A 21023-nucleotide genomic window follows, 5' to 3' on the forward strand; every position below is an offset into this window, starting at 1 on the left:
TGGATGGATGGATGATAGAGACCAGGAGACGTGATTACAACACCTGATTTTTGGAAGGAGATGATGATGAAATGAGTTTCCAAGAATATCACAGTACATTAATTTGTATTTTTCAAACTCGTAATGCATTAATAACTCTTTGCTAGAGCCAAAATTTATTTTGGACACAGTATCCTTAAAAATACAGTAGTTCGATCAAATAAGAGGAAAATGGATTTTATTGAACATATTACATTTGTCTTTTTAAGAATAATTAAAAAATTAAATGGTAATATTACTAAATCTGAATTCCAAAATCTTACAGAAAAGTTATGGATCTTGACACGCCTCCGTATCTCAAAATTGGGCTCACAATTAAAGAATTCAAACAGATTCCAAGCACTGCCAGGAGCAAGGTCCAACCTATTTCATCTCGTAACAGGATAACGCAGTTTAACTTTAAATGGAATCTGCAAAAGAACTCCCGGGCGCTGTACTATACCCAGCTTTCCAGCGAAATTATTCAGCCAGCAGCAGGATGTTTTTTCTGCAGACGTTGGCCTGGATGAGGACGACCCTGCCTGATATGTTTCAAGAATTCTGTTTCGTGATGGAGCCATGGTATACCTTCATCACATGGTTCGGCAACACTTCACGGCCTCAGCAGATAAATGCTTTGTGCGACAAATTTTGAAACCATGCACACATTACATTTTCCAAGGAGTCTTCTACGACGCAGTTGGACTTCTTGCGAGTCCTCATTGTTCATACGCATAATGAACATTACATAGCATCTTCTGTGACATAACAGGATTCTCTGCCAGTTCTCAGTGCTCATACGAACAATAAAAAATCCACATCGTCTTCCACAAAATAAAAGGATTCCCCGCCAGGCTTCAGTGTTTATACGCACAACAAGAATTCCAAGTCGTCTTCCATGATGCAGCAAGACTTCCTGCCAGTCCTCACAGTCCACAATAAAAATTGCACTTTGTCTTCCATGACACAACAGGACACTCTGCCATTCCTGCCTTCTTCAGATTCTTAGTGCCCAACCGCATGCTTCACTTTCCATTATGTCAGTCGTGACGCTCCTTATCCATAGTGAATGCTCTGGAAGCTCACAGAGTTTCAGCCACCAAATGGCCATTACACACCCTCTGAACGCAACACGATGACTACCATTCACTTTAAGGAGCTTTTGCGTAACCAGACACCCTCTGGGTACAACACATTTTGGAACGTTCACCACTAGGCATTCTCGCGATACATCCTTCAAATTATGGAACTTTTCTTAGGCGCCACTTTAAGCACTCAGTCCTTTCCTGGACAGATTCTTTCTTCTGATGACTGATACTTTTTCCGTCACGTTTCCTGCACGTTATGCACGCACATGCACCATGTCCTCACACGCAATGGAGGTCTGGTAGCATTTCATCATTATCCGCTGACGCCCCTGGCAGCCTGTCAGTTTCTATGGTAAGTAGTATCATTGCTACCCATTCACGTGGTGATTCTCCAGTTTCAGTACCAGTTCTTGCACTCTGTAAGTCTACTGACATGGTGGCAGATTCTTTGAGCATAGTACTCAGCTCTCCCGCTCCCCCACCAGAAGGGCCAAGGACATTGTGCCCGAATTAGCGTTGGTGGTGGCTCGCCATTCTATGAACATCACTTTGCAGGCTCCAGGTCTGGTACGCAAACCAAAGAAGATCTCTGGTCCAGCTGCAGACTGCAGTTAGACTCGCTAGGAAAGATCATCTCCAAGACTAGACTCCAGGCCTCTGCACAAGGGACATGTGCGGACTTTGGTGGTGTTTGGAGTAATCAGTTTCTGCTTTCAAAGCTACAGGCACTTCTGAGGAACTCATCTTCTTCAACCAGATGCATTTTCCCCTTTTCACTAAATGATATTATTCCACTTCTTTCAGAAAGAAGATTCAGCAACATGCAGTCCATTGTTGACTATGGTTCAAATGGCTCTGAGCACTATGGGACTTAACTACTGAGGTCATCAGTCCCCTATAACTTAGAACTACTTAAACCTAACTAACCTAAGATTGTCCTAAATGCTTTCTCCGAAAATTATTTCGAGCAGTTAGTCCACGAACCCACGCGAATTGTAAATGGTTGCGAAAACACACTTGATCTCTTAACCACAAACAATCCAGAGCTAATAGAGAGCATCATGACTGACACAGGGATTAGTTATCACAAGGTCGTTGTAGCTAGGCTCAACACCGTTTCTTCCAAATCCATCAGAAACAAACGCTAAATAATTTTATTTAAAAAAGCGGATAAAGTGTCACTAGAAGCCTTCCTAAGAGACAATCTCCATTCCTTCCGAACTGACTATGCAAATGTAGACGAGATGTCGCTCAAATTCAAAGATATAGTAGCAACAGCAATTGAGAGATTCATACCTCATAGACTGGTAAGAGATGGAACTGATCCCCCATGGTACACAAAACAGGTCCGAACGCTGTTGCAGAAGCAACGGGAAAAGCATGCGATGTTCAGAAGAACGTGAAATCCCGAAGATTGGCTAAAATTTACAGACGCGCGAAATTTGGCACGGATTTCAATGCGAGATGCCTTTAATAGGTTCCACAACGAAACATTGCCTCGAAATTTGGTAGAAAATCCGAAGAAATTCTGGTCGTATGTAAAGTACAAAAGCGGCAAGACGCAGTCAATACCTTAGCTCCGCAGTGCCGAGGGTACTGTTACCGACGACTGTGCCGCTAAGGCGGAGTTATTGAACGCAGTTTTCCGAAATTCCTTCACCAGGGAAGACGAATGGAATATTCCAGAATTTGAAACACGAACAGCTGCTAGCATGAGTTTCTTAGAAGTAGATACCTTAGGGGTTGCGAAGCAACTCAAATCGCTTCATACGGGCAAGTCTTCAGGTCCAGATTGTATACCGATTAGGTTCCTTTCAGATTACGCTGATACAATAGCTCCCTACTTATCAATCATATACAACCGCTCGCTCACCAATAGATCTGTACCTACAGATTGGAAAATTGCGCAGGTCGCACCAGTGTTTAAGATGGGTAGTTGTAGTAATCCATCGAACTACAGACCTACATCATTGACGTCCGTTTGCAGTAGGGTTTTGGAGTATATACTGTATTCAGACATTATGTATCACCTCGAAGGGAACGATCTATTGATATGTAATCAGCATGGTTTCAGAAAACATCGTTCTTGTGCAACGCAGCTAGCTCTTTATTTGCACGAAGTAATGGCCGCTATTGACAGGGGATCTCAGGTTGATTCCGTATTTCTAGATTTCCGGAAAGCTTTTGACACCCTTCCTCACAATCTACTTCTGATCAAGCTGCGGGCCAATGGGGTATCGTCTCAGTTGTGCGACTCGATTCGTGATTTCCTGTCAGGAAGGTCGCAGCTCGTAGTAATAGACGGCAAATCATCGAGTAAAACTGAAGTGATATCAGGTGTTCCCCAGGGAAGCGTCCTGGGACCTCTGCTGTTCCTGATCTATATAAATGACCTGGGTGACAATCTGAGCAGTTCTCTTAGGTTGTTCGCAGATGATGCTGTAATTTACCGTCTAGTAAGGTCATCCGAAGACCAGTATCAGTTGCAAAGCGATTTAGAAAAGATTGCTGTATGGTGTGGCAGGTGGCAGTTGACGCTAAATAACGAAAAGTGTGAGGTGATCCACATGAGTTCCAAAACAAATCCGTTGGAATTCGATTACTCGATAAATAGTACAATTCTCAAGGCTGTCAATTCAACTAAGTACTTGGGTGTTAAAATTACGAACAATTTCAGTTGGAAAGACCACATAGATAATATTGTGGGGAAGGCGAGCCAAAGGTTGCGTTTCATTGGCAGGACACTTAGAAGATGCAACAAGTCACTAAAGAGACAGCTTACACTACACTCGTTCGTCCTATGTTAGAATATTGCTGCGCAGTGTGGGATCCTTACCAGGTGGGATTGACGGAGGACATCGAAAGGGTGCAAAAAAGGGCAGCTCGTTTTGTATTATCACGTAACAGGGGAGAGAGTGTAGCAGATATGATACGCGAGTTGGGATGGAAGTCATTAAAGCAAGGACGTTTTTCGTCGCGGCGAGATCTATTTACGAAATTTCAGTCACCATCTTTCTCTTCAGAATGCGAAAATATTTTGTTGAGCCCAACCTACATAGGTAGGAGTGATCATCAAAATAAAGTAAGATAAATCAGAGCACTTAAATGTGAATTGCAGAGTAATCATGTAGATGTAGATCACACACATCCATGCCCGAGGCAGGATTCGAACCTGCGACCGTAGCGGTCGCGCGGCTTCAGACTGTATCGCCGAGAACCGCTCAGCCACTCCAGCCGGCCTGTCGCCGGCCGCGGTGGTCTAGCGGTTGTAGGCGCTCAGTCCGGAACCGAGGGGATGCTACGATCGCAGGTTCGAATCCTGCCTCGGGCATGGATGTGTGTGATGTCCTTAGGTTAGTTAGGTTTAAGTAGTTCTAAGTTCTAGGGGACTGATGACCACAGATGTTAAGTCCCATAGTGCTCAGAGCCGTTTGAACCATTTTTGAACCGGCCTGTCGACTACGCCCTGAGCTACATCTGTTTGGTCTGCACAACATGATCCCTCAGCCACATGGTCCGTCGTAGAGTCATCCCGCTTCCCACAGGTTCGCCACAGCTATTTCGTGAAGCAACACACACTGGCCAGCTGTCAGACATCCCAGGCTGCATGGTTGCTCCGCTTTGAGATTACACACAAAATGTAGTCTGCTCAGGAGCATAGACCCATCGGTAAGGCCGATCAGCCTGTCCAAGACGAAGACACTATTTTCCTTTCCAGATCCCCTCTTTACAGGTCTCATCCAAGCCATCTTCAGTTCTTGCAGAAATCCTTGGGCTGTCCATATCAATATCCAGAAGCTTCTGCACACTCTTGCATCTGCAGTTTCAAGGAAAGAGACTCAGCCTCCAAGGGCAACCACACCAATGGAGAGCAACAGTTAGTCCTAGGTGCCTCATCCATTTGGGAGACCTGTCCATGTTGAGACTTCAGCCTTCGAGATAGCACTGCCATCTATTCTCTCATGAAGCAAGGGCACAGGAACATTTGACATCAAGATGGCTCCAGCATCTTTCCCCTTGGTGGTGGTGGTGGTGGTGGTGGTGGTGTGTGTGTGTGGGGGGGGGGGGGGGGAAGGCCTTTGTAACTAAGGGCTTCATCTGTGAACTCAGCTACGAGCATTATAGGTATGGACTGCAAATTGCACCAGCTCTGCAGGAGACACTCCCCTGGCAGATCCAGATGCCAACAGTATGGCCGGCTGGGTGTATCAACCATATCAGGTTTGATTGTGAGCAAAACACGCCAGAATTTTCTGAAGTGGAACGTCCGATATCACCACAAAAACATGATGTGCTAGCTCGCCACGAGAGATGCCAAACTCAAGGCCAGCGACGCATGCATCCTGAACAAAAGCGCCACAATCGGAAACACTACTTTGCCTCCAGGAACCACGTGCCATCCAAGTATCGAGTAGATATCACTCTGCAGGGCGTGAATTTACGACGGTACCTAGCCTCTCTCCACGAGTTCAGTCTACTGAGCTACCGCAATCCTTTCCAAAGCAGAGCGACCACCAGGATCTATACCATGCGCTACCGGCAGCAGCCCGATCGGGAGGATACTACATCGCAGCCACTACGAGCAGCCAGCTGTCGTCCAAGAAACTTCGCCTCCTCTGGCTTGGAACCCCATTGAGTCGGTTTTAAAGACTGGTATTTTGGAGTGGAACTTAGACTGTCACCTATGCTCAATAGTTGTTATCGTTATACAGCTTAATAGACCTCGACTTCGTCGCTCTTCCTGAATACGGACTGAACTAAGGCTAATTATCCCCCTTGTAAAGTGTTCAGCGACTTCTGTCACCACAACTAATTCTGTGGATCTAATAATTTTCCAGGCGCTTTCACGAGCAGAAAATAAACAATATTTATTATTTATCAGTCAATAATTTTTGATTAAGTTCAGTCTACACACAAAGTAAATGCTGTTTTGTATTTTTGTGCAGAATGAATGTAAGTGCTATTTGACTACGACCTAAAATAGTCCGTTACTGAGTGTGTGCTACCCCGCCTAGAACACATCATATTGTAGCAGCGAAGTATGAGTTTTAACGCCTGTAGTAAAACTAGAATTGTGCTCTTTCTGACAAAATTCAGGCGTTACAACAAAACGGATATAATAGATTTTCATCTTGTTATTTACGGTTCTTATTGTTACTTTAGGCAGACACTTGAAAATAGTTATATAAGTCTAAGCTACTAAAGCGTATGACGTTACCAAGGAGATATCTTATTACATGTTACAGCCTGAGTGGAAAAATGTTGTATTCATTCCAACTGGATGAAATAAGTCTGATGGGTTACTTGACTTCAAATCATCTTAATAGCTTATTCATGAAAAAAATTAATTATCAAATTGTCATGTCAGACAATACAATTTTTCCGTATTCCTTCCTCAAAATCGCTTGGTAAACAGTTACTTCCTTTGTATTGATCTTAAAAGCACTATTAGAAAACATTTTACGGCTGTGCGTGTGAATACTCGGCCTGCGGCTAACTGTAGGTAGACTGGCAAGAAACGTTGCTCTGTATGTCAGTCTGTGCTGTAGCATTAAGACGAAACATATACGGAATAGAGGCGAATTTATTCGCCGCGATTATCACCACACAGTTTTTATAGTAACGCTTTAAAGCTTCATTCCAAAGAACAATTGTTGAGTGTAGATTACATAACGTCGTGTTCTCAGTCGACAGACTTGGAAGAATTTTATCTCAAGAGACAGGTTTTTGAAAAGGTAAGTCATAATGTAGTAGGATGGTCAACAGGTAGCTTAACCACCTAGATTAAACAATGCTTTCCAAACAATAACACAATCTGGGTGACTTTTTGTGAGAATGTGAACTTCTTGAAATTGGTATTAAACGCTTATGATATGAGAGTCTTCTAATTAAAGTCACTCATTAAAGCTTTGCTTCATAACTAAAAATTTTATCTTTCACCCTTTGATATACCGGGTGTCGTTCCCTATACTAGTATTTTCCTAATATACGCGGTCTGTCCGTGCGAATATACATCTTCAGTTGTCTGTAACACATAGTCTGCTGCTTACTACACTGAAGAGCCAAAGAAATTGGTACATCTGTCTAATATCGTGTAGGAGAACGCAGAAGTGCCGCAACACTATTCGGCATAGACTCGATTAATGTCTGAAGTAGTGCTGGAGGGAAGTGACACCATGAATCCTGCATGGCTGTCCATAAATCCGTAAGATTACGAGGTGCACATTGCAAGACATCCCAGAATGCTTAATAATGTTCACGACTGGGGAATTTGGTGGGCAGCGGAAGTGTTTAAACTCAGATTAGTGTTCCTGGGGCCACTCTGCAGCAATTCTGAAAGTGTGAAGTGTCGCATTGTTCTGCTGGAATTGTTCAAGTCCATCGGAATGTACAATGGACATGAATGGATGTTTACTTACGTGTCATCTGTTAGAGCCGCATCTAGACGTATCAGAGGTTCCATATCACTCCAAGTGCACATGCCCCACACCATTACAGAGCCTCCACCAGCTTGAATAGTGTCCTGCTGACATGCAGGGTCCATGGATTCATGAAGCTGTTTCCATACTCGTATACGTCCGTCCGCTAGATACAATTTGAAACGAAACTCGGCCGACCAAGTAACATGCTTCCAGTCATCAACAGTCCATTGTCGGTGTCCAGGCGAGGCATAAAGCTTTGTAGCAGCAGTAACCGATCTAACAGCCGCGCCAGACACTTGTTGTCATATAACGGTGTTGCCGACTGCAGCGTCGTATTCTGCCTGTTTAAATATCTCTGTATTTTAGTACGCATGCCTATGCAAGTTCTTTTGGCGCTTCAGAGTGTATGCGTATACGAATGCGTTAGTCTTCTGCTAAGCTATAAATAAGCTTTTTGGCCCACAAGTTGCTCAGTGTTTTATTATTTTTCGATTGGATTTACGATTTTGTGAGGAACTTTCATCACGCCTGCATCGCGATGGAAGGGTATTTAGCTACCGTGTACTATCCTAGTCGTCGTCTTATGGACATTTACGTGCACGTTTTAATACGTTCACTATACTTTCTCACTAGCGTCTTTTTTAAAACGTGCGTTTACTGTGCTTCTTTGGTGTCTGTATTTTAACCATATTCCGCGATAATATTTCTGTCATATTGTGTTTGAGTTGTGTTTTCGTTTTTCTGAAGTGCAGGTGCGTGTTATTCCATGTTTCATGATTCATTCCCAAACTTTATTAGGTGCTATGCAGGGGCTGAACGCCTGTTATCGTATTTCCAGCATCTATATGATATATAGAGAGCGTTCTTACAGTTTTGCAAGTCATTCCTAGCAACAATGATTTGCAGTATTGATGTGTGTAGTATGGAGTCTCTATGATTCGTGTACGCCTTATTTTCCTTCAATATATTTTATGCTATCCTGTATGTAGATTTGAGTGGGTATATTTTTGTAAGTAATTCATTTTTATTCCTCTTGTCATCATTCTAACTGTTCCCACTGACGTATGCATATAGTCTCTATGTTGGTTTTGTTTTGGGTCATTTTACCGCCGGATTACACTACTGACCTGCCCACAGCAAGCTACATCAAGCACACTAAAGGCACCGCCCTGATGGTTTAAACAGCGCCTTCGGAGTCAGTGTAAGGCTTTTCCAACGTTTAAAGATGTATTTATCGACCTCAAAGAAAGCAGAATAGAATCAAACGCATGTCTTCCACAAAAATAAGAAGGAAGAAAATGGAAAACCACAGATTATACGGTGATTCCTTTATGTGTGTCTTCGATACAATTTTATACAGAAACGGACGAATACGACAGCGAACCAAACGTCCCATACTTTAGCTACATTAACATTGACTGATTGACTGTACTCGTATCTTCTACAGAGCATGTAGTACAAGCGTGAAGTGTTGGGTAGACACAGAAGATGCTGACGATGTAACAAAAAGGATTGCACGTCTAATGGCGGAAGTTGAACCCAGTTCGTGAACTGTACACACTGCACACTGACAGGGGAGTACGTACACGAACATGCTCACACATGCATACGTGAATCTTACTCTTTTTGACCGTACATGATGACGACAAAACAGAAGAATATTGTCCTCTGAATTACTGACAAACAGCAAAGTCTAAACGTCAGCGGCACACAAACAAAAATTATCTATGTCCTAGAACAGAGCACCGGAAGATCGAAAGACCTGTTCTGTTAACCTGGGCTTCAGTCCGGAGCCGCGCGACTGCTACGGTCGCAGGTTCGAACCATGCCTCTGGTATGGATGTGTGCGATGTCCTTAGGTTATTTAGTTTTGAGTAGTTCTAAGTCTAGGGGACTAATGACCTCAGATGTTAAGTCCCATAGTGCTCAGAGCTATTTGAATCATTTTTTTTTTTTTTGTTATCCTGCGAGAGGAAGGACTCAACCATGGATTTAGTCACCTAATCTCAGCAAAGGAGAAATATGAACTGATCGGTATGTTCAGTTACAAGGTAAAGTTGTATATCACAGCGATCGTGAAGTACGACATAGGAAGATTGTGCCCCTTTAGGTATCACTTACCCATATGGCGAGAAAAAAATCTTATGAGCTAGCGAATACAGTCTTGCAGTTCTCAGTTCTTGTAGAATTAGATATGGGAACTAAAATTAATATACACTTTTTGATTAACATTTTATTTTTCTTCTTTGAAATCAATTCCAGTAGACCAATATATGCAGTTCACTAATAAAAGTAGTAAGAAATTCAGAATTAGAGACGATACGATGAAATACTACTATAATCCACTGTTTAATAAGAGCTGTGGTTCCACATAATATTGTATGCAGATAAAGGACATAAATTCCCTGAAAGACTTTGCATCGACTTCGATAAATAAAACACTCATAAAAGCCGCTCACTATTAGCTGAAACCACTAAAACTGAACAAACTCAGTTCCTACATATTATGTACCGCAATTTCTTTATCCACTTTGGATCATAACTAAAATCTGGATATTGCCTTACTACTCAAACATTATTCACATACGTTCTTATAGAGAACCATTTCGCTTTTTCCCATTTCCTACTTTTCAATACCTGTTGTTGTATTTAAATACTTTGGAAAACTCTACACTGTCATCAGTTGTTGACGTTCTGTTATTTGTTATTGCACATGGTGACAGGTCACAGCGATGTAAATTTATAGCTCTGTGACTTCAGCAGTCCGTCGGAGTTTTCCCTCCGCTGCCTCGCATTGCCCTTTTCCGCGCTCTGCCATAGCAAAGCGAATGCCCCGCGCGAGCCTTTTTTGCATAAAAACTAAATTAAAATTGTTTTATACACGACACAACTTAAAAAGTCGTTTATCTGTTCCACCTTTAATGTTTCGCTGCTGAATTAATTCAGACACCCTTTAAAAGAAAGAAAACACAATTTAATAACGAACCAAGAGACAGAAACAGAAACAGAAACAGAAAGCCCATACTGCTTCGCGGCAGATTGATTAACATCATTTCAGTTTTGTTAAATGTTTGGTGTATTATATTGCAATTTCGATACGTATTAGTGTTTCCTATGCCTGCAAAGTAATTTATAGGCAGCCATCTTTCCAAAATGAAATTCATACGAAATGCAAACAAATTTAACGTTAATATATTAGTGTTCATTTTGATCCGTTCGTTAATCATTGTTGATGCTACATTCCTTTTTCCTTTAATGAGTATAGACAACTTGTTCGATTACGAAACCAACACAGACAACGCTTAGCACACTGTCTGTTATGACCAAAACATCATTTTTCAAAGTGGAACTGCTGTTGGAAATGCCTGTTTTGGTGCTGTTATGCAACGAATTTTGCGGATGGTGGAGATTTTTGCGTATCGTACGTACTGCCACGCTTAACTATGTGTACTTTGTAAGCATTAAAATAATTGTTCTGAATTTTTGATCCACCCTGTTGGACATAGTATCATTATAGTTTCAACAGGTCGTGTGGTCGCAACTCGGTGAAGCGCCAAATCTCTTTAGTTCTAAATAGATGGGAGCTGTCTTTGACCAACACTGTCGAATCTCACACTTTTGGACTATTTTCTGTGGGATGACCTGATGAATCTTGGGCATGCTGTTTATGTGTAATTTTCGTGGTAGCAGTCACTGACAGGACCGTTACAGCTACATCACTCATAACAAATTGTTCACCATAACCACCAGCTACTGCCGCCAAACCCCTTTTCTCCAAACATCAATGTCCGTCTGAGAAAGAGGTTACTGTGCACTGACCGATATCTGTATTGTTTAAATCGACCACACGTACATATCATTTATTTATGTCTTTATTTGTTGCTTTGATTCTTTGGCCAAACACGCAGAGAGAGCTAAGATTCATGATTTATTTGCTTTTTTGTTTTAACGCTTGACAATTCCTGCGCTAATACAGGATGGCCAGTCTGAGATTTTTTACATTGCAGAGCTCTGTACTTTTCAGCCATATTGCAGTGGTGTAATGGAACGGAACACATATCTAAGGAGACGGCAAGTTTAATGTTAGATGCTGTGGTTACAGAAAAAAAAAATGCTGTGAGTGCTGATGCAAAAGTTGGAAGTAGTGGGCAGACATTTACACGCTGACAAAAGATTTGTAGAGCCAGAATAGCTGTTTTTACGTGCCGTGATAAAATTCTACTAGCGAAAGCCTGGCTCCAGAAAAACCGTTGATCGCCCTGGAGTGGGAGTCAACGGCCCAGTAGGCCTTGCACCTATAAAAATACCAGAGTACGTCAAACACTAAGCTAACCAGTCACAGCCCTGCACTTAAATTGTGTGTGTCCCATTTAATGTAAAAAGTACTTCCTAAATTCAAGACATATAGGCAAAGGGAGTCAGTGTCTAAGCAAGTCATCTGGAAAGATTAATTACTTGTTCAAAGCGGCAGTTAACATAAAACTGCATTAAAAGCTAAAGTAGCGTGGCAGGAAGTTAGCTGAAACAAACATTCTGTGCACGAGCTAATCAGATGATACCAGTCGTGGAAGCGCTTCGTTCTGGGCTCCTGAGAATGACCGACACTTGAGGCGTCTTTCCCCCACACTTGTGAGGTGGCAGATAGGTTTCACGAAAGTATTGCACATCATTTCTAAGAGTTTGTATATTAATCACCTTGCTCCATTGGCGCTACTTTCCCCTATCCAGAAACAACTTTTTTTCTAGCCATTTTACGTGCAATTAATGGTATCAAAGTTTATCAAAATATAACAACGGCAATAAAAACAATCTTAGATAAGTTTATTCCATGTTGAAGATTCAGTGACGACCTTGGACACTTTGTCAGTTCGTGCATATACTGTATGATGAATTTTGGGTGCAGCCATTGTGCGACAGTGCAGGTATAAATGAGCTCCTCGTCCAGTTCGTGAAAGCCCATGGGATATCTACCGGCCGCCATGTCATGCGGATGCGGTTTCGAAGAGATGTAGTCAGCACACCGCTCTCCCGGTCGTACGTCCTAGACACTAGAGTCGCCACCAACAAAAAAATCCTTGATAGTACCGGAAATCAAACCGGTTCCTTCACATGGGAGCCACATAAGGTGACTACTAAGCTCTAAGGAGGCCTACTGATGAAATTATAGATGGGATTCAGTTGTGTTTGAGCAGTACAAAGCAGATCTCAGTCCCTTGTTTCAGAAAATTATAGAACACAATACAAGAGCATTGTAAACATTTAATGCACAAGGCTTATAGCATAGCAAGTGGAAATGAACCAGAGGGATTCCCAGTTTGTAACAAATTTGAAGGATTGTTAGTTCCAGCATTTGCTTTTCAACCAAGAGGAATCTCCCAAAAATCTTGGTCGAAACAGAGGGTAAAGAAGCATCGTTCATACACACCATTGTCGTGGGAAGAAAAAATATAGGCAAAACTAAGGAGTATGAAAATATGGTACACGATGACATACAACCACAAATATACACACAGAATATCCAATATTTTGAAAAAAAACGAGGCATAAAAATAACACACAAAACCAACAACTCAATTCAGAAATACTTCCCAAAAACAATAGGAAAATCTGATCTATATCAGAAATCAGGAATATACTAACTGAAATGCAATACATGTGATGGAAGATACATAGGTCAAACTAGGAGGACATTTGACACCAGATACAAAGGACATTTAAGAGTATGGAAGTATAGGACAAATCATTCAACTTTTACAGAATACTTACACATAAAATTACAACCAGAGACACATCCACGGAAATCATAAGGATAAAGAACAACAAAAAACACCTCCTCATCTTACAAGAAAACTACCACATCCAAAAAAAACATAATAGAACAGAAACAAATCGTAAATGATCAGATTAACTTGGAAAACCACACACTCTTTAAACTGATTGGCCACTTAACATAACATTATAAGTACACATATAACCACAGGCTCCATTTACCACTACCATTTCCTCCCAAAAAACACTACTCTCACCTACATACAAGACAATTTCACTATCTCTCTCTCTCTCACACACACTCTCTCTCTCTCTCTCTCTCTCTCTCACACACACACACACACACACACACACACACACACACACACGCACACGCACATACACAAAATCGTTTCATAGGTTGGCAACACTCACAACGTGAACAAAAACAAACGAACAGGCATAAACACCATGGCAGTGAATAATGAAAAACAGTTAAAAAAGTCAGTTGTAAATAGTGAAGCGCAGGAAATAACGCAGAATGTCAAAAAAACTGCCAAGTGCACATGAGATACGAAGCCTGTTGACACCAACCACTGCTAGCAAGAAGGGAAGGAGCAGATTATGTAAAGAAACACCATAAGTAGCTTGCAACCAACTTTATAAGGAAAACGCTGTTTTTAACCTAAATCAGTCCAAAAAATGTCCAAACGTATGTTTCCAATTTATAGAATAACCACAGAAGATGCTTTGTAAATAAAAGCGAAACGAGTCTGGCGTAATTCTTTTTAATTAGATTGCAGTCAGCTCAAGACGTATAGCCTATACTAACAGTACGAACTCATCTTACAGACGACATGTTTTGTGTTCTTACAGAAGGCCCCGTGGCCGGCTGGGGTGGCCGAGCGGTTCTAGGAGCTACAGTCTGAAACCGCGCGACCGCTACGGTCGCAGGTTCGAATCCTGCCTCGGGCATGGATGTGTGTGATGTCCTTAGGTTAGTTAGGTTTAAGTAGTTCTAAGTTCTAGGGGACTGATGACCTCAGAAGTTAAGTCCCACAGTGCTCAGAGCCATTTGAACCATTTTTTAGAAGGCCCCATCGAAAATATGGTTCATTTCATGCATTATCAGTGGCGGCCGTCAGCCACAAATTGTAAGACGACACTGGCAGGTATAGAACTTTTCAGCACAACACTGAGAGGTGGAAAGTCAGACTCTGTAAGAGCCTGTCTTTCTTTTCAGTAGCCCTGGAGAACATCAAAGTTGACAACAAAACAGAACTGGACTTTGCTTTAGAAACAAGAACTTCTGTAATCTTGTTAAGAAAGTAATAAGGGAGAATCCCAAATAAAATTGTAATAATTGTCTCACATGGCATGAGCTGTGCGAGTATCCGTTGTTGCCAATCGGAGTTCATTATTCCACCAGTGAAGAATGAGAATCAGTAACAGCACAAAGATACTTCCTGAAAGCTGAAATGCTTTAATAGTATAACTATAAATATATACCTCCTCATATTTGTTAAACTATAAGTACTTGTGACTAAGTAACCTGTGAAAAGGTTTATAATTACAACGAAATATTTATTCTACGTTTTCTGAATTTTCATTTTCATACGACAAAGATTTAGTGTCCTTTATTCGTTTACAATAAAACTGTTTTGTCACAAGACACTGGTGTATGTTAAAAAAAGAGACAACAACATAACCGTAAATTAACCGCTAATGACCACAATGAGGTCACTAGTAATATAACAGTGGAGTACAGGGAAGAGTGTTGTTTAAACATTGACAACAAAAATCTGTGGAGTAGAAAAATAAACTGGCTTCTATTTTGGTAGTACCTTAATTGTGCTGAATCGTTAAATCGCTTCATCGTTTGATAGCAAAAGTAACTTTTTATTTTTATGCCTCTGACAACTTAGTAGCCACCTTCAGATTCACACATGTAGCATAAATAGCGCTACGGCATGTTGTTGTGCAAATGAAAGTGGATTTGAAATTGGCTTGTGAATAATTGAAACCCACAGTTACAAAATTTGCTATTATAACACACACCGCAAATTACATGCACGATTAGAAAGGCGTACTCCGTCTGACACGCAGCGCAACTTAATGCCGATATTTATGCATCTACATTGGATTTAGTGCGATACTAAGCAACCAGACCCAGTTCAGCTAGTCACCAACATCAGATTTGGCGAATCCTTACCTTGTTGGTTTTAGACTGCTTTAAAAAACGTATAGATTTTGAGAAAGCACTTTTTTTTCTTAAGTTAAATAATAGAACACTGCGACAGTTACGTATTTTTTCATGATTACCCGACGAGCTACGAGAATTTGCTTTCATTGTCAAGCGCATTTGTTCACATAAGTATTTTTTGTGATGTTGGCATGCGTGCGGAGGACCCATGGCGCGAACAATCCGATCGAGGTAATCCCACAGATTCTCGATTGGGTTTAAATACAGGGAATTTGGTGGCCAGGGCAGTATGGCAAACTTATCCTGGTGCTCTTCGAACCACCCTGGCCGGAGTGGCCGTGCTGTTCTAGGCGCTACAGTCTGGAACCGAGCGACCGCTACGGTCGCAGGTTCGAATCCTGCCCCGGGCATGGATGTGTGTGATGTCCTTAGGCTAGTTAGGTTTAATTAGTTATAAGTTGTAGCCGACTGATGACCTCAGAAGTTAAGTCGCATAGTGCTCAGAGCCATTTGAACCATTTTCTTCGAACCACGCACGTACACTGAAAGCTGTGTGAGCCGTTGAATTGTCCTGCTGGTAGGTGCCATCGAACCAGGTGCCTGGTGCAGAGGCCCATACGCAGCAAAGTTCGCTGAACGATCGCTGAGCAAACAGAATTGGCAGTCCTTTCGTTCATCTGCGCGTTCAGTTGCGCAATAGTTTCACATCTATTCGCTCATAAAGGTCTCCGCAGCCGTCGTTCACCCCTATCCGTTATGGCCCGTGGTAGACCGCCTTTGCCTCGGCGCTGGTTTTGGATAGCGCCATTTTGCCATCCATGGTACACTTTAACCACGGTGGCACGCCAGAAGTTATCAGGCGTTTCGGTAATGCTTCCACCCTTGGCTTGAAAGCCAGTGACCATGCCAATTTGAAAGTCACATAAATCGCTCCGTTTTCGCGGTACGACAACGGCTGCACTGTTCCCCCCCCCCCCCCCCCCCTCCGACACACTTCATATACTCTTCACTGCTAGTGTGCTATTGCTCCCACCTGCCGTCTGTGAGTGGTTATCGCACGTTCAGATCGAACACAGTCAGGGTCAGATTATCGCGAGTGGCTAATATACATGCTAATGTTAGAAATAGTACTTTTGTCTCTTTAGTTACAGGTACATTGCCTTTTCCATTACGCAAGTGCCACACACACTCGAACTGTCATTCACACAGTGTATTTTTGAAATCAATACATGTTACAGAGGTATTATGAATATTGTTTCACAGATAGTTTGGATAGTCACAGGTCTTACATTTCCTGGGAATTACATTATTTGCATATTCTCCGTAATGTAAATAACCAAAAATACTATTTCTAATAATAGCACACAAAAAACATCCTTAGATTCATTTCATCCGATTTTCCGATTGCAGTATAACCGCAGTAAGACGACTGTAGTGGAAGAGAGGTAGAAAATCACACAAGCAAAAGTCACACAGAATACTTACGTAAACAAATGCACTTGACAATGAGTGAATTCTCGAAACGCATCGTGATAAGCATGAAAACAGACGTAATTGATTTTGTGTTTCATTATTTAAATCATGAATGGCACAGGTTTAGTCTTTCCAGAATCACAGTTACGATGAATGAAATGAAGTTATTTGTACCTGGCTATGTAATTAACGTAAAATACAAATTCAAAAACATAAATATTAAAGTACTCAGAACGACTGCATACATAAAATTCAACAAAAATGTGTCGGTATTTAGACCCGATTCCAAACTACATTAACGTTAAACTGGGATGCAGAGTCGCAGTACAAGAATTGTGAAGCGAAAACCGGAAGCAATGTGGTTAAATAGGGAACTAAATCTATTTACGCAACAAGAGAGACATTTCAAACAGCTAACTTTTCCACATAAATTTGCAAATAGCCAATGACGTGGACCCTAATACCAACACCTCTGAATGTATACAAACTCTTTGAGATTAGAAAAACATACCATACGAGTGATGGTTTGCATGTGTGTAGTATTCTTCCTAATGGAGGGGGTACGGTACTGTAAGTAAACAGATAAAAATACTATTTCTAACATTAGCATATAAATAACATCCAATAATTTGTTTTTTCTGATTTTCCGATTGAAAGATAGCTTCAAAAAGACGAATACGGCATAAGAGATGCAAAAAGAAACAAAAATGCCATCCAGCCTTGCCAGGTAATGGTGAGCCAAGCAATGTTATCTTCGATCTCAGAGCTAATTAAGTTAGGGCGCAACCTGAAGCCCGCTTATTTTCAAGTTCTATTTCCACATTCGGTGTTTCATAATTAAGAACATGAGATGAAGAACTTTGCCTCAACCTTATTACTGTTCAGATTTATCTCCGTAAAAGTTTGACACCTAGCTGCAAATTATGATACTCTTACATAGCCCGCAGCTGTCTGTGTTTCGACGATAGAGCTTGAGTAAACCAGTAGCTAGTCTCAGACTTTGCGTTTTCTTCTTTTCTTTCTTTTTCTACCACCTCATTAAAAGTAGGAACGCTCTGATTCCATTTATTATTTCTTTGAAATGGAATAGCACGACGCGGTGCTACAGAGATAGTCGATAATCCTTGAAGCTACATGTTATAATGTCAGAATCATTCGTTGCTACTGCATAATTAATCACTGACTATTGAGCTCTCTTGAGTTTATGTCAGCCTAGGAAGCATGTCTGATGAGATATCCTTAAAGAAATGTATTTCCAATTCAAATCAGCACACATAAACGGTAGGTCACATTTATAGCGGTTTCGGTTTCCTGTCTTATTCAGATGTCAAATTTTAGTTGTCATCAAGCATACGTTTTTCTAGATTATATAAGAAAATGTAGAAAGGATTTTTTATGTGGTGAAATTTCTGTTAAGGATGAAAACTAAACATTAGTTTGAAACGATTCCTTTCCTCTCTTATTTACATCACAGTCGGCGTTTAACAACAAAAAATTAAATTAGCAAAGGTTTTTGAGTACTTTTCCATAGTACAAGATACCTCATGGAATTTAACAAAAATAATTTTTGAGCAGTTATGTAAGGTGTCAGGCAAATCCAACACCTTCCATGAAAAACGTGACATGATAAGCAAATCCAGTAGTATGTCACATAGCTCCGAATAAATCGTGACATTAAATTAACCAAAGTAATACGAGTAACGACTGAGCAAATGGAATACCACAGACTAACACAAGAATGCCTAAATGCATGTCATACCTTCCCACCGTGAGACAGACGCAGTTCCGAGGGGAGAAACGAGAACAGAAGCCGAGAGCAGAACCGTGTTAAGTTAGAAGGCTCTACGATAAGGGACGGACACCCACGTCGCCAGCTAACCGTTAGGACCACCCCCCCAGCCCATGTTAAAAGCTAGAGCCTTAGCGTGAGACTTTTCGCGTCTCTGTTACGTCAGGACCACCCCCCAGCCCATGTTAAAAGCTAGAGCCCTCCAGAAGAACAGTATAGATCTTACGATAACGCTAAAAGGACCACACCAGCTGCAAAGTTTTAGCGGGAGACTTTTTCGCGTCTCTGTTATGTTGCAAACTTTAAAAACCTTGCCCCACCACGAAAAGTATAACGTTTCTCATTGGATTGACAGAATTTTTGTAGGCGGAGTTTAAGGTTAACATTGAGACCCTGATTGGTCAGATGAAAACACAGCCAGGTAGTTTTTTTAAACCAACTTCGGTAAAATGTAGTAAGGAGAAATTAGGAGAGAGTTGCTTCCGAGACGGCGAGGTGAGCGGAGCTGTGCTGTCTGCCGCCCCCTGACGAACACCGACAAGGTAATGAACGCACGCGATGCCGCATAACAGCGCATAAAGCTTCACTCAGAACTGCAGAAGTCTCATCTGTTACACCCCCTTTTTGCGTAATACTAGTGTCGATCGTCAATTAAAGCTCATGGTGTTCACATTTGCCACTTGAAGTAAAAATCTGAAACGCGATGATTTTTCTGTTATATAGTTATTGAGAAGCCACATCAGCCACTGTAATTTACGGCAAGTTGATGAGTAATTAAAGATAATTGAGGGTCACTGTAGACCATTTTGATAGTTTTCTCTCTTGTGAAACTTAATTTAAGCCTAGATTATAGATGTGATATGGCATAGGTCATCCTTCGATCCATTGTAGAACTTGGAAACCCACTCAGGGAATATTCGTTCAAATTTTTGTTGAACGCAGTTGGTTTTTACCATCCTGTATTAAAACATTTCCTTTTATCAATAGTGCAATTTATAAACAATGTTTTGTGAGTAGAACAAATTTTCCAATGGTAAACTTAACTGCTTTTTTGACGTTATTTTACCAGCTAACTAAAAATAGAAAAGCCTTGAACCCCTTCCACTAAATTTAGTTAGTATTAAGATTCTTTTACAGGGAGTGCAGTGGAGCTGACGCTGAAATCATTAAGTATTTGGTTATATCATCGCTAGTCTCACTGAACTCTTCTGAATTCTACATGTCATGTGTAGTCTGGCGTCTCCTTACCAGCAACAGGTCCCAGGTTCAAACTATTCAATTCCCTAAAAAACACCCTCAGAGCGTCGTTGCGCGAAAGTGGTAGGGAGACACGATATAGAACAAACAGACACCACGCATAATGTTAGAGTTATCGAATTTAACTAAATTTTTATAATCTTTGTGAATATTTTCCTTGTAGTTTATGATTCACTACCAACAATGTTGTGCTTCAAACGTATATTCTTAGAAATTGATTTCTCAGATACCAGTAAACTTCTCTTGGCCAGGAAAGCTCTCTTTGTTTGTGCTACTCAGCTGTTTATGTTCTACTCGATTTGTCCGTCGTGGGTAGCTTTGCTTCCAAGAAAGCACAATTCCTTAACACCGTTTATGTCGTAACCACCAATTTCGATGTTAATCTTCTCGTTGTTATCATTTCTGCTACGTCTCATTACTTTCGTCTGTTTTCGGTTTACTCTCAGTCCACATCCTGTAGTCTTTAGACCGTTCACTTCATTCAGGTATCCAGTAATTCGTCTTCACTTTCACTGAAGACAACAGTGTCAGCGAATCTTTTCACTGATACCTTCACCCTGAATTTTAATCTCACTTTTGTACCTTTCTTTTATTTCCGTCGTTTCTTCCTCCATATATCGATTAAAAAGTAGGGTAATAGACTTTATGTCTGTTTCAACCCTTTTTAATCCGAGCGCTTCATTCTTGGTCTTCCACTTCTGTTGTTCCCTCTTGGTTCTTGTACGTGTTGTATAGTACCTGTCTTTCCGTGTAACTTATTCCCATTTTTCTCGAAATTTCGGACACCTTACACGATTTTACATTGTCGAACACTTTTTATAGGTCACCATGTTCAGTGACCGTGTCTAGATTTTTATTCAGCCTTTCTTTCATTATGAAGCGCAACCTCGTAACTACGTCTCTGGTTCCTTTACCTTTACAAAACGATACTTATCGTCCCCTGGCAGATCGTCAATTTTGTTTTCTCCTCTTGTGTATATTATCCTTGTCAGAAACTTGGATGCACGAGCTGTTAAGTTGGTCTG

This window comes from Schistocerca cancellata, chromosome 5 (genome assembly GCF_023864275.1).
Source record: "Schistocerca cancellata isolate TAMUIC-IGC-003103 chromosome 5, iqSchCanc2.1, whole genome shotgun sequence".
NCBI lineage: Eukaryota > Metazoa > Arthropoda > Insecta > Orthoptera > Acrididae > Schistocerca > Schistocerca cancellata.